Here is a 15,363-nt window from a genome sequence, read left to right as displayed (position 1 = left end):
GAATCCAAAGGCATGATCTGTCCACTATCGGAGGAGTCAAGGTCTTTTTCAAAAGCCTTACAATGCCAGCACAGAGAAACCCTGTCTCGAAACACACATACACACACACACAAACAAACAAACAAACAATCCCCACAGCACTGTTAGTTTCTAAAACTTTATAAAGATAAACTGATCTACTTACTCAGCAGAAGCAAGTACTCCTTTACACAAGTGCTGTGTGTGGCCATGACAACAAATGCAGTGCTTCCCCCTTGTGAGTCTAGGAACCACAACATAGCTACGAACAGCTCATGTTACTATATGGCTTCTGGGTCTAGGTGACCAAGGCTCAGCAAGTAGTCAAACTGAAGCTCCATGCCTAAAAGGTGGCCGGGCATCTTAGTCACTGACTCGTAGCAGGTAGGTGAGTATCAGGAGCACCAACCCTTAATCAGCCATTTTAGAAAAATGGAAAGTCAGTACGGACCTGAGTCCATAAAGGCTTTCTTACATGGCCAGAATTTCCCATTTCTCTAGCTACACTTCAGATATGCACCCTTCTCTCCATGCTCTTTTATTTAACAGGTTCAAACCACCACACAAGCAATCCTACTTTTTCACGCAACACAGGCTCCTGAAGGCCAGCAAAAACACAGTTTGCAAAGTCCTGATTGTCTCCGAGGCCCCAAAGGGTGCATCCTCAATTAACTGTTATCTGTCACCAAAGTCTGCATGCTACAAGGGATACTTGAACTCCAGTGGAGATGACATCACCGGAAACAAACATGCCATCTTACCAATGCTTTCTGAATCTCCCTTATGCTTTTTGTTTGTTTGTTTTTGTTTTTCAAGACAGGGTTTCTCTGTGTTGCTTTGGAGCCTGTCCTGGAACTAGCTCTTGTATACCAGGCTGGCCTCAAACTCACATAGATCCACCTGCCTCTGCCTCCCGCCTGCTAGGATTAAAGGTGTGCACTACCACCGCCAGACTCCCTTATGCTTTTGACTAAGTTCCTTTATAAGGGCATGAGGGAAATGTTTATCACCTAGAAGGGTCAACCACTGACAATATTATTTTGCAGAAGAATGCAAACAATCCCTGTTCATAAAAGAGAAAAGTCTGCTTATCCTGGCTAACTGGTACACTTCCTTCATTAATCGATGGCAACTATAATTAGCCCTAGTTCCTCTTTCACTTTGGCAAATTAAAACAAAAAATGTAAAAGCACGTTAGTTACATGTAAGCTGTGAATTATCCTTATTTGAAGCTCTTCACCTAATTCTCCCATCCATGAACTATTCTACACCTGCACTATTATTTTCATAGTTCTCTAAAACACCTTTTTATTAACACAAGGACGTCCTACATCCTTTCTCAAGGAACATAATTATTACACTAATGCTCATCTATGCACAGAATTCTTTAAAACTAGAGTCTCTTTAGCAGAAATGTTGGTAATCATCAAAGAATCAGGAAACAATGGTTAAAAGGTCCAAGCAGCAGACTAAAGAGGTAGAATGTTACCAAAACACTGCTACCTCCAAAGAGTACAGCCTACTTTGAAGATATTGCAAAGAAGCCTGTAAATAAAAGCCAGCATAACACACACATATCTGTTGGCTTTCAGGATGAGCTAAACTTTTGAATGCCCGAACAGCAGAGCCTAAGGTAAACAAAATAATCACCAGGCTCCAACTTTCTATTTGTACAAGGTACACAGAAACTTTAGCAGCCCCTTCCTTTGGCTCCATCAGGGCATAACAGCCTGCTGATCCACTGAACAAATTCTGTGATAAGAATCCCTGTTTGCCTTACTGTGATAAGAACCAAGATTCTAAAAATCAGTAACCCCTGGACTTGGAGAAGGCTCTAGTCTTTTATTGACACATAGGAACTATTTGTAGGAAATTAGGAGTCTGGAAGAAACCTGAGCCTAGTGTTTTGATCTAATGATCAGCAAACAAACTGACCACTTTGGGGTATATGCCCAAAAGAAGGGATGACAGCAGGTCTCAAGAGGAGCCATTCATATCCATGTTCACAACACCAACTCCTCTCAGTCAAAAGGCTGCCATCCACCCACAGATGGTCGGATAAGCAGAAAGGAACATATGCAGGTGTTTCTCCTCCGTCGATGGCCCTAGAAACCTACTTCTAAGTTGAAAATACAGACCTGGGAAAAGTGTATACTTAGTAGATCAAACTTTCTAACTTAGCAACAAAGCATAATGTAAGGGATCATTGGTTACCCTTCAGGATCACATGTCTGACTGGGACAGAAAAAAGAATCAAAAATTCAAAATGTAAAGAACAGTTTCTGCTGTAACTATACATTTTCACACACCCTAAAGCTAAAAAGTGTCTAGTCAAGCCATTATAAGCTAGGCACAATCTGTACATACAACAGACTACCAGTCTAAGTGAGAAAACTGATGCATGCATTGACATGAAGGCCATAGATGTTACATCATCAGAGAGCGGCAAAGAGTAAGCTATGGCAATGATATAATGCAATGCTATAAAAGTTACCCTCCCTAGAAAGCAGAACTATACCTAAATACTACTAATTATACACAGCCACAAAATCACTATCCAATCAGAACCAAGAGAGCCAGGCCTGGCAGTTCATGCCTGTCCCCCACTACTGGAGAGACTGAGTGAAGCAGAAGCATCCTGGGGTCAAGGAAGACAGGTCAAGGCTACATCCAAATATTTTCTACAACCAAGGAAGAGAGCCTAGTTCTACAACTCCTACCCAGAAATGCTGTCATAACGGAGTGTTCAGCATGGGAAGCAAAGACAATCCTTACGAAAGTAGTTGCAAGGTCTTTTATCACCCAACTGAAACCAAACAAGCCATCTTCTGGAGTCATTCATAAACTTAGGCTACTACGCTGATCATAATAAAAGCAACTTTGGTGCCGACTGTTCTAATAAAATACACTCTCCATTCATGAGCATGTACACTTTTATTACACACGACATGTGCCACAGGTAGCCTGAAAGATACTTGGCAAAATAGATCACTCCAGAACTCAGCTTCCAAAGATATCAGTAATATCAAAATTACTGCCCAAGCCTTCACCTTTTAATACATTTTTGAGCTCATGGTTACAACGGAAATTTTACTTGGAAAGTTTAATGTTTATACCAATGAATTTCCAACTTAGTGAACGCATTTTACAGCAGGTTTCCTATTTCCCAAGTGGCTCAACTTGCGCCCTTTTCTACTGACTGACGGTGTGGCTGCTCAGGATACTGACAATCAGGACTGCGAAGATTCAGAAAGTCAGGCAGGGCGAGCTCCCAAGCAACTCTCTTTTATCCGATGAAGGTTTCCCACATGTGATTATCATAATACCTACGCTATCATATATTGGTAGCTTAACCGTTAAGTTACTACAACTCTCCCCACAAAAGCAAGGACTAGAGATCAAAGACTCCTCAATCATCCGTTTAAGCAAATCTTCTCAGGACACTGGGGCTGTCCTGCAGGCAAAGTCACAAGGGCAGCTCAGCTCTGCTAGGCAATCCACACCAACCTGATAGGCTAGCTTCAAACGCACATCAATCTGTCCAATGAAAGCCCCTTTGCAGGATCCAGGCACAGAGACCTGAGAGGGGAGGGGCAGAAAAGATGGCCTCGGCCAACCGCCCCCTGGGGCCAGCCCTGGTCACCTGCCAATAACCACACAACAATCCTTCCCAGGACTCCAGCCATCACCTCGTCCGAGGCCTTGTCCCCCTCCTGGTCCTCTGAGGTGTTCACGGGTCCCGCGCCATTCGGCAGGCCCGGGTCGCGATCCCGGGGACGCCGGCCCGCGTGTGCACCTCCGGTCTTCGGTCGGGCTTCGAACGCCAAACCGGACCTGTCAAAGCCCGCTCCTCCCAGGAAGAGGGTGCGGAGAGGCCCCGGCTCGAAGTCCCGGGGTGCCCGAGGTCCGCGTGGACCGTCACCCGGCCGAGCTCGGCGTCGCGGCCTGCTCCCGGCGCCCGCGCGGGCCGCGCATTTCAGTCCCCGGGGCCCGAACACAAAGCGGCCCAGGGGGAGCCCGCCTCACCTGCAGCACTGGGCGCCGCGGGCCTTCCAGAACCATCGGACCCCGCTCCGGCGCGCGCGTCACAGCCCAGGCCTCCCGGTGCCGCCCGGCGCCGCCGCCGCCGCCGCCATTTCCTGCCGCTCGCCGTCGCCTCGTTCCCGCTGTCAGGTTACTCCATTCACCTGGGCCCAGAGCCGCCCGCGCCTCGCCGCGCCGCGCCCCGACCCCTCCCGCCCGCGCCTGCGGAGACTGCGCAGCGCCCTGCTCGCCCGCAGCCCGCGCTCGGCCCGCGGCGACGGCGCACAGCGGCTTGGAGAATCCCACCGGCGTCGCGCCACCCCTCCGCTCCCCGTCGCTAGCTCGCCCCGCGGCCGCATGAAAGCCGCCCTGTGATTGGACGAAGTGCGGAGGTGAAAGGTTAATCCCGGCCCCCCAGCCACTCAGGAGCTAGGAAACAGCGGGCTCGAGCTGAGGCGGTGTCTGCGGCCCAACGCGAAGACCGAGCTGGATAACGCAGTCAGCCGGGCGCTGGGAATTCTGGCCGCGCTGCCGCCGCGGGCCACGCAATCTGGGCTTGGTCTAGAGGAGTCTCCCAGCTTTGGGGACTCTCCCTTCTTGATGGTGGCATCTTCACGAACCCATCGCCCCCAATCGCAATCCCCTCTGCAGGGCCCTTTGGGTCCTCAGACCTGGGCCCGTGGGCAGCCCTCGAGGCCAACTTGAACAAGCAGAAAATGCCCGCGGTGTGCAGAGACTTGGGTTTATAGGTTTGAGCCGCGCCTCCTTCCTCAGAGTGAAGAGGAAAACCTTCTTAGTGTAGGATCCTCCCCCGCCTTCCATGTATACCTCTCTTCCTGGAGATCTCCCTTTCCTCCCTCCCCACCCCCACCCCCAGCCCGACCGCTGTACCCCCGGTGAGGGATGGGTGGAATGATTCTAGCACCCGGCTTCTCTCTGCCCCTGGGAGCACTTAATGGCAGCTGTCCCTCTGCACTGTCCCACGTGGTGGCTGTTAGCTCTCTGAATTAAGATGGAGGTATGGTTTACTAATTTTTATACTTAAAAGTTGAAGCGATTTGTTTATTAAGTACTAGTACCGTTTGTTTTATTTTTTTATTACTATTAATTTGAAGTCAGGTCTTTTATGTAGACCAGACTGGCCTTGAACTCGAAGATCCGACTGCCTCTCTCTGCCTCGCATTCGTTGGGTTTAAAGGTGGGCATCACCAAGCCTGACTTTAAAAAAAAGATCTATTCATTCCCTTATTTGTGTGTCTGTGGGTGTCTGTGGGATGCCTGGCTTGGAGCTAGGATCCTCAGAATTTCACAGCAAACGCTCCTAACCTCTGAGCCGGCTCTCCCTCCTCCAGTTGATTTCTCTGATGGGAGCACTAGAAGTTTCTAAGCTTCATTGACTAGCATTGAATTTAAGGCTTACAGACCTTTCAGCGCACTCTTAGGTGCTTTCCATTTTAACAGATGGAAGAAAAAGAAAAAAAAAAAAACACAAAACCAGAGTAACCTCCAGTAAGTCTGCAGCTGGGATATGAACAACTGAGATTTGAAGCTTATGCTGTCTTAACTATGAACAACTGAGATTTGAAACTTATGCTGTCTTCTGAGCTGGTATGTTCATTGAGCTCAAATCTTGGTCATGTATTTATCATGAATGGGCTTGACCATTGACCTGAATATCCTGGGTAAATCAGGAAATAAAATGGTTTTGGCTGACCACATTTACAAAATGTTTCTTTAAAAAGAAAAGGAAAGAAAATACTGTGGTCAATAGCTCCCCTGTGAAGACATAAAGGGTTTTTGTAAGTGGTCCTTTATAAGCAGAAGGAAATCGGAGAGAAGTATAGAGCTGCACTGAGGGAAACTGGCAGCAGGACTGTGGATGGGTAAAACTGATGTTTCTTCCTGTTGTCCTCCCATAGTCTCTCGGGACCAGCTCAAAGCCCTCAAGATGGCGCAGCAGGTAAAGGTGCTTGTGCTGAGTTCAAATCCTGGGATCCACCTAAAGGTGGCAAGAGAGAACTAACTCCCCAAAGTTATCCTCTTCCTTCCACAGCACATTGTTGTATCCCCTTACACACACACACACACACACGTCGCAAAAATATTTTTTAAAAGCCAGCTGGGCTTGTCCATTAGCAGATGTTTCTGATTTTATTGTTTATCTCTTTTTTTGGTTTTTTTTTTTGGGGGGGGGGCAGGTTGGGTTTTTGGTTTTTTTTGTTTTTTTTTTTTTTTCAGAGACCGGGTTTCTCTTTGGAGCCTGTCCTGGAACTAGCTCTTGTAGAGCAGGCTGGCCATGAACTCTCAGAGATCCAAATGCCTCTGCCTCCCAAGTGCTGGGATTAAAGGTGTGCGCCACCACCGCCCGGCTTATTATTTATCTTTAAAATAACTGGAGAGCACCTCGATCCGTCTGTCTTTCAATTAAAAAAAATGAGTTTGGACTATCCAAGCATAAGGAGGAGGTTGAGGTAGCAAAATCACAGATGAAGGCCAGATTGAGCTACATCCCAAAGCCCTGGTACAAAGATTATATATATGATTGTGTGTGTGTGTGTGTGTAGATATGATATGTATGCACATCCACATACATGTATGCGTATGCCGTTGGGCAGTGTCCTGCTCTCAAGATCATTGCCTTTCAGAAACACAGCTGCAGAAGAGAGTCCTCGCACCAGGCCACTCAGCTCTCACACTGATCGCCTCTGGAAAGACCCTCACCAACAATTCAGCCAATCGGAATGTGCCAGTTTCTTCCCATGATTTAGCCTTCTAATCCTCACATACATCCTCCCTTTTCAACAGGAATTCCAGGTTTTAGAACATCAATGTTTGGGACTAATCTTCCAGAACTGTGAATTGGGGACTACTGGTCGTTGAACCCAGGGCCTCATGCGTGCTAGGGCAAGTGCTCTCTATATACCCTGCTCAGTTTGGGGGTTTTAGAGTTGACCCATAATAATCTTTGGGCTTTTCAGTATTCAGGATTTGAGATGCATGGTTCAGGATTATGATCAGCAGCAATGAAAAATAAACTGTAAAGAAGTCTGTGCCCTGCAGACATTTTCATGCCCCAGCAACAACCACTGTTTTCTTGTTCATTCTTCCAACTTGCCTTCACAAACAAGCCAGGGTACTTTGTCTTCTTCATTACGAAAACCCTAGAATGCCATACATGCTGTATAAATAAACAAGATTTACTATATCTTGTTTTTAATATATACATATATAGGACAGATATCGATAGCAAGTGGGAAAGCTCTTGGTTTTGCCATAATTCACCAGTTCTCTGGTGCAGCTGTGCAGACTGTGAGTCTTGCAATTCAACACTGAAGTATTTAGAATTGATCCAGTGTGTGGAGTGAGGCATGATTCCAAGTGACCCCCTCCCCGCGCCCAGACACCTATATAATTGCCTCTTTACTAGCCGTTTGTAGAATCTATCTGGGTTCTGAACTTCTCCATTCCAGTGGACTATCTGTTCACGCTCCAGTTGATTTCAATCTGGGGATATAAAATCTTACAAGGGATGGAGTTTCACATTTTGTGTGAATCTCCAGGAATCTCAGAGCTGAGATTTCAGGCCACACTAAACAATGGTATAATACCATGTGCAATGCATTTTCTATGAGCTAGCTCTTTATTTTCCCTCAGAAATACTTTAGTCCACACCAGTAGAGAAAAGAAGTGGATGAGGAGGAGAAAAGGCTCCTCCTTACCACAGAATAAGTTTAGAAGTAGTGGTATAACAGTCATCACCACTTGGCAATGATGTTTACTAAATCTGGTGGATAAATGTTGAACAAGGCACGAGAGATCGTCGCATAGATTCAGTGCTCTCCCTGCGAAGTCTTCCTTGAGAAGTCCTAACTTTACAGAAGAGCAATCTAGCAGATGCCATGTCACCCAGATAAAGCCAGCTGTCATGAGATCATGAGAGAGGATCACAGACACACCCACTAGCGTCACATCCTCCGTCTTGTCACCATAAATTTCTAAGTGTCAGGTTAGAAGTGCAGCTATGGTAGGGGTTCACGGGAAATGCTCCTGCAGAGAGTGGCAGAGTGCGTGCAGACCCTGATCATTATTATGCTGTATGAGAGAGCACAAATGTGTGTTCCTCGTGGCCAAAGTCCTAGCAGGACAGTGTCTGCTTTGGCTGGCAGCCAGATGTGCAGCAAACAGCCACAGCCGAGATGAGTGGGTGGACAAAACACACTGCGACTTGCGTGTGTTAGCCTGACTAGTTTCCTAGTTTTTATTAATATAAGTCTACCAAAGAAAACCGTGTGTAATGTTTTTGGGACTATGCATGCCAAGAGCCAAGGTCTGTCCATGGGGAGCCATGGAAACAACCTTGCCTCCCAGGAATATACACATTGGTCCAAGGACTTGTCTCTGCACTGTCCTGCTTAGTCCAGCTCAGCCAAAAGTCAGCTCTGCCACCATAGAGGGAGAGTATGAATGCCAGGGCCTTTTAGATCCATCTTCTATCATTAGTGTCACCAACGATGACCACAGTACCACACTGGTTGTATTTCTGCCAAAAGTGCATTTCCTGAATGCATTATAGAACCACCAGACATACCTAAATTGAAGAGTAGTCAAAATTCTTAAGATGAGGCAACCAAAGAAGGGCTTCAGAATGATCTCAGATGGGTGTCAAGATGGCTTAGCAGGTAAGAGTCCTTGTAGCTAACCCCGAAAACCTGAGTTCAATCCCCAGGACATGATTTGATCTCCATGTGTGTATTTACACACACACATAAATGTGTGCAAATAAACGGAATGCAAATAATAATTTTTGGATGGTTTCAGAATGAGGAAGATTGAAGATAAGTGAGAACTAAATAAAATGCATGATTCTTGTTTGTCCCGAAACAAACGGTGTAGGTCTGGCTGCAGAGAGTGAGTGGGATTGGGAAATGAAGAACACAAGGCAGGTCTTTGCACTTTCCTGCCATCGCTGTGTTTGGAAGTATTTTCAAATAAAAAGTCAAAACTAAAGCAAGGAAAAGTAAAGCTATAAAAAAGACTAAGTTATCTGCAGAAGAGCTATTTAGATAAACTTACGAGTTTGCCAAGGTTACTGAATACAGGGTTGATATATGAAGATAATTGTATTTCTATGTTCTGGTAACAAATAATGAAATTTCATATTTTAAGTGTGTGTGTGTTTCTTTACTGATCCCTAACATATAAGCCATAAAATCTCTGGAACCTTCAAGAGGATATCTTATGTGCTAATAAGGTAAGGACAGCTGGCAGTCCCTAGGTAGCTTCAGGGTGGGCACTGCCAGAGGGATGGAACTTCCAGCCTCTGGGGAGGAGAGAAGGGTGAAGATGAAGTTAATCACCAATAGCCAGTGCCAACACCTATGCACTGAAGCCGCCATAAAAATGTAGAAGGCTTTGAAGACTTCAGAATAGAGCTGTATGGAGGTTCCTGGAGAGTGACACGTCTTGAGAGGGCACCATGCCCTCTTTCCCGTACCTTACACTGTAAGCCTCTTCATCCATCCTCTGTAATACCCTTTATAATAAGTCAGCAGACCCATTTCCCTGTATTCTGAGAGCTGCTCTAGTGAATTTGCAGGAATACCAATTTGTAATTGGTTGCTGAGCAACAACCTTATAGTTGACATCTGTGGGTGTTGGGGAAGTTTTGGATCAGATGCCTCTACCAAGCAGATAATGTGAGAAATGAACAGGATTAGAGGCAGGACCTGGCATTTGCAGAAGAACTGCTTGGTTGCTGGCAGACGGTAAGCTCCACACTCTTGGAAATCACAAGTTTAATGATTGTGGAGTGAAAGCACAAATCAGTTTGTTTGTCTAAAGCACCCAAAGCCATAAAAGACATTGAGATAAATCTAACAACTATGCAAGAGTTTTATGCTGAAATTAGAAAACATCGAAAAGAGTGAAGGCAAAATAAACGGAGAGGTGTACCATGTTCATGGACTACTCAGTATTACAGACATGCCAGTCCCTCCCCCATAAACACCTGAGGCAGGTGGGAGAGCTAACTCTGAGGTCATAAGAGCAGAACTGTCCCTGCCCATCATCAGCTGCAGAACTCAGGTAAGTGGCTTCTATACCAGGCCTGGGCAACACAGTAGAGCTGGCCCTGAAGGTGTAGGTGTGGTATAAATAGAGGTTTCTGTCCTGCCTGATCCTGCAGCCTTCAGTCTCAAAGAAACACACAGAGGTCTACATGAGTTATAAACTGGTTTGACTGTTAGCTCAGGCTTCTTATTAACTCTTACATCCTATATTAACCCATAATCCTTATCTATGTTAGCAATGTGGCTTGGCACCTTTAATCAATGAGGCATTCTCATCTTGCTTCCTCTGTATATGGGTGACGACTGCAGATTGAAACTTTCCTCTTCCCAGAATTATCCTATTCTGGTTTCCCCACCTATACTTCCTGCCTGGCTACTAACAAACCAGCATTTTATTAAACTAATACAAGTGACAAATATTTACAGGGTACAGATCACTGTCCCACAGTACTCCCCCCACCTTTTTTATTGTCAAAACAAGAATTATAAATCTGATTTCCTTTGTTTAGATTTTTTTCCTGATCATTATCTATAGCAACTTGTAACCAACACTCTAAAGAAAGACAAACATCCATACTCCATTTTTTGGGAATGTGGGTATAGTTTTCTAGCCTACTTCCTGCTGATTGGGGGCACTGATAATCTTATGGGGACCTAGAGAAAAATTAGAATTATGGTCAAGTCCTGACTGTAATATTCTGTGAGGCTTAATCATCTCAGTCAACAGTCTTGAGTTTGTTCTGGATGTAGAACTCAGATAAAACTCCAACAAAAGTCCTCTGAAATTTTGGATCATCTGGGCCATCTGCTCCTATCAGATGTTTTAGGCGGTCTTCCTTGATCAAACCTGATTTTTTATTAACCCAGAATGAATCCACAGCCTCTCATTTCCTGTGGAAACAAAAGCAAAATCTCTTCTCCAAAGTAACATATCTTTTGACTTAAATTTTGAAGTCAAGGCATTTTCAAAATATATATGTTGGATTAATTCAGCAGCATTTATAATGAAATGTCTTTTAGCAGCTGTTGCTCTTTTCTCAACCATCAAACAATTCAAAGACAACACAATAACATACGATATCCAGATTTTCTGTGTATTTTCCATCTTTACGTGGCTTTATTTTAAACTTTATTTCTTTTATTTTTATTTTTAATTTTTGGTTTTTGGAGACAGGGTTTCTCTGTGTGTCTTTGACTATCCTGGAACTCACTCTGTAGACCATGCTGTCCTTGAACTCACAGAGATGCCCCTGCCTCTGCCTCCCAAGTGCTGGGATTAAAGCTGTGCCACCACATCCAACTACTCTCTCTCTCTCTCTCTCTCTTTCTCTCTCTCTCTCCTCTTTTCTTTCTTTTTTTTAAGGACCGTATCCTTTTTCTCTTCTCTCCCAATCCCATATATATTTTTAAATACACTGTAAAACCTTTAGAAGGTTTTTTTTTTGTTCGAATCTATCTTTACTCCATATCTCCCTTTTTCTGACCACATGAGTCTTTAATTTGCTAAGTGATATGGCTAGGATTAAAACTGTGACTTTGACAGCTCTATCTACCCCATTTTGCCACAACTCTGGAGTTTCAAGGTCCCTGCCACCACCAAGAAGCATGCTGTTGGCTTTTTGTTTTGTTTTGTTTTGTTTTGTTTTTCGAGACAGGGTTTCTCTGTAGCGAGCCAGTCCTGGAACTAGCTCTTGTAGATCAGGCTGGCCTCGAGCTCACAGAGATCCACCTGCCTCTGCCTCCCAAGTGCTGGAATTAAAAGCATGCGCCACCACTGCCCCGGAGTTGTTGGCTTTTCATAAACATCATTTAGGTGTTTGTGGCAGAGCCTCTTAAAAGAGTTGCAAGGTTTTTGCAGCAAAAGCTGAGCCAGGAAGGCTCTCTTAAATGAGATGTGCTTGCCTCTATCAAACAGAACCCACCTGGGGAAAAAAATGCTGCTACCAAGAAGCCCTGATTAACCATGTTCCTTTGTATCTAGAATTCCTTCCCAAGCTCTCTCAGGTTTTATGTGGATGTAATTGTCCACATTGGCGCCATTAGTGTGGGAGAACTGACCCTGAGAACATGAGAGCAGCAGAACTGTCCCGCCCTTTGCTCATTGCTACAAGGGGTGAATTTGCCACGACAATGCAGGATGCTCATCCTGGGGGTGAGGGTAAGGGAAAGCTGGTGGGCTGACCAACCCTGCAACTACTAAGGCCCAGAACTAGGGTTGTGTGTTGATCCACCCCATCATCCGCCACATCTGTGATCTGCTGGAGCACATGAAGGGACCGGTTCTGCAGACCCAAAGCTGCAGGATCTCCACAACACAGGGCAACAGCAGGATAACCAAAAAGAGTTCCAGTGAAGGCCCGGCATTGATAGTGTAGCAGAAACTAGAGACCTTGAATCAGACCAGTGACTTTCCAACGAACGCTTGCAAGCAAAGCTATATGGATAAAAGGGTTTACTTTGTGACTCACTGTATCACAGAACAGCATCCATGACAAGATTGGTTGTCCTCTTTTTTTTCCTCTTAAACTTTATTTTTTGGAGGGGGAGTTGCAAGGGAAGAGGGTAGATACGAAGGGATGGGAAAATAAATGGGGTGGAGATACATGATGTGAAAAACACAAAGAATCAATTAAAAAGTTAAAAATAAAAAAGAAATGCCAATTCTTCCCAAACCACTGTTATATTCTAATCAGTTCCAATTTTCCAACAGTCTATATGTACCATTCTTTGCTGACATCAGCTTATTTGGCCTTCCAACACTGGCTGAAGACCAGTGGCTCTTTAGAAATTCTCCCAGACGTCAGAACCAAATCAGGACTTTCGAGGCATCTAGACTCATGGACCGAGCAGCTTCCGTGTTCTTAACCTCACAGTGCAGACAGTCATTGCTGGACTACCAAGCCTGTATCATTTAATATCAATTAACCCATTGTTTCTCAACTTTCCTAATATTTAGGCCCTTTAATACAGTCCTCATGTTGTGGTGACCCCTTAACAAAATAAAAAGTTATTTTGTTGTTTCTTCATAACTGTAATTTTGCTACTGGTATGAACCATAATGTAAGTATCTGATGTGCAGGATACCTGATATGTGACCCCCAAAAGGGGTTGTGCCCCACAGGTTAAGAACTGCTGGTTTAAGTCAATATGATAATAAAGCCCCTCTAGTATATAGTCATTCTGTCAGTTCTGTTCCTCTAGAGAACTTTAATATAGATAGCTAATTGCTCTGGAACGAACTGTTGGAATTTCTTTGACATCTTTAACAAAAACATTTGTGTTTTTTAACAGATGTTTTATATCCTTCCATCCATCCATATGTTTATCCTTTCATCAAGATCATTCCTTGTTAATGACATCGTTTTAGAATGTCTTGATGGCAGCAGTTCACCAACAGGGAAGAGGCCCTCACCAGCAAGGAGCAAAGGCTTGTCCACTGCCAAAAGGTGCTGCCCTCTTCAGGGGAGGGTTATCACCACTTGTCAGTCATTCTAGAAAATGCCATCACAGACCTGCTCAGGCGTTAGTTAATTCTAGAACCAAGTGAAAAGCAGAGTTAGACATCACAATATCTATGCAAAAAAATCCTTTGCATGTGTACAAAAATCAACAGACTGTATCATAGGCAAACATATAAATTCTAACTAAGACAGTACAGCAAAATAATTACAGACGTGGGTTAGACAACAATAGCCAAAAAATTTAATTGATCAAATAGCTCCAAATTTAAAACTTCAGCTCTGTGATGGTGGTGCACCCCTTTAATCCCAGCACTTGGGAGGCAGAGCCAGGCAGATCTCTGTGAGTTCAAGACCAGTCCGGTCTACAGAGTAAGTTCCAGGACTGCCAGAGCTACACAGAGAAACCCTGTCTTGAAAAAAAACAAAAACAAACAAACAAACAAAAACCCACTTTTGTTATCTGAAAAAGACACTGCTAAGAATGTCAAATGACAAGTCACAAGTTTGCAGAGGATGCTGTCCAGATGCCTAGCTAAAGAATGACTGGTCTCTGTAATATGTATTTCTTTCTGTGCTTTTGGTTTTTTGCTTTGTTTTGTTTTTCAAGAAAGGTTTTTTTCTGTGTAGTCCTGGCTGTCCTGGAACTCACTCTGTAGATGAGGCTGCTATAATATATGCTTTTAAAATTTTGAAAACTTAGCAATATAAACAACCCAGCAACAAAATATGAGCAGATGAACAGTAAAGTTGCTCACCAGGCTGGGGAGATGGCTCCGTGGTTAATGCACTGGCTACTCTTGCAGAGGACCTGGGTTTGACTGCCAGCATCACATGGAGGCTCTCAGTTATATGTAACTACAGTTCCAGGGGATCTGACACCTTTTTTGTTTTTGTTTTTTGGTTTGCTGCCTCTGTGGATACCAGGCATGCACATGGTACACATAGATATACACTCATACACATAATATTATTAATTTTATATTGAAACTTCTCAGTTAGTAGGGGGATTTTGAAACCTCAAAGTCCATCAGGAGAAACTATAAACCCAGACTTCCCAGTCTTGGTGGGACAAAGGACATGAAGACATTTCCGTTTGTTGTAGCAAGCAAAATCTCATTTAAGGAGGCATTCACTGGACCAATCAACACTTGCTACCTTCAAAAGGGAAAGGGTAATGTTGGGTTTTGTTTTAAGACAACCAGAGTGATTAATAATTAGACTGATTATGATGTCTAAATCACTTCTCCAAGTCTCGGCTCCCAGATTTGTTGTTGAATCGTTTCCAGTTTGCTCTCAATGGGGGTAAACAGTCCAGTCTATTTTGAACATTACCCTGTAGGGATAAGAGGGGTGCACTATTTCTTATCTGACTGATGATGTAGCTCAACAGTCATTTGATGACGATGTGGGGAGTGGTGCAGACAGTGAGAGGAGAGGCTTTCTTGCTGCAGCACACACTCAAGGAGGCTGACAGCATGACAGGTCTGTACCTACCTTGCTGGGCATCCCTGTTTCTTCAGGAACTATAGTGGGACAGCTGTAGAAGGCTAGCCCAGAACAGTGTGAGCCTTCTTCTGAGGCAGCCTAGGCTTACTCACCAGTAGAGGAATCCTTTCTGAGAGGGAGAGACCCTGTTTGGTGCCAAGGCCTCCAAGTACATAGCAATTTTGGTCTAGCTGTCACACTGGGCACAATGAACACATCACTTCAGTAAGCCTGCGTCTTCCAGCACCATCAGGGTACCAGACAGGACTGAGATAAATCAGATTTCTCCCAGTATCACAAATGCTGTT

At 44.5% G+C, this 15,363-nt stretch overlaps 1 protein-coding gene and 1 long non-coding RNA gene across 4 annotated transcripts in view; one reads left to right on the top strand and one right to left on the bottom strand.

Annotated features, from left to right (window-relative positions):
- The window catches only part of Dicer1 (dicer 1, ribonuclease III), a 69,114-nt gene extending 64,888 nt beyond the window's left edge, over positions 1–4,226 (bottom strand). For 2 of the 3 annotated variants that reach the window (XM_041633151.1, XM_041633152.1), the window contains exon 1: positions 4,045–4,215. The gene's annotated coding sequence lies outside the window, so the exon portion shown is untranslated. Of the gene's footprint in view, positions 1–4,044 lie in introns of all 3 variants that reach the window. The other variant, XM_041633153.1, reaches the window with a different exon arrangement.
- A 127-nt stretch (positions 4,227–4,353) lies between these two features.
- Positions 4,354–7,110, top strand: LOC121434318. Its single transcript, XR_005972413.1, has 3 exons — positions 4,354–5,059; positions 5,961–6,001; positions 6,687–7,110. It is a non-coding gene; the product is annotated as an uncharacterized LOC121434318 (long non-coding RNA).
- The last annotated feature ends 8,253 nt before the right edge of the window (positions 7,111–15,363 follow it).

Source organism: Microtus oregoni, unplaced genomic scaffold, assembly GCF_018167655.1.
Source record: "Microtus oregoni isolate MIOR12 unplaced genomic scaffold, Mior012 000043F_ref0000047, whole genome shotgun sequence".
NCBI classification, from domain to species: domain Eukaryota; kingdom Metazoa; phylum Chordata; class Mammalia; order Rodentia; family Cricetidae; genus Microtus; species Microtus oregoni.
This window is presented reverse-complemented; position numbering and strand designations above follow the sequence as displayed.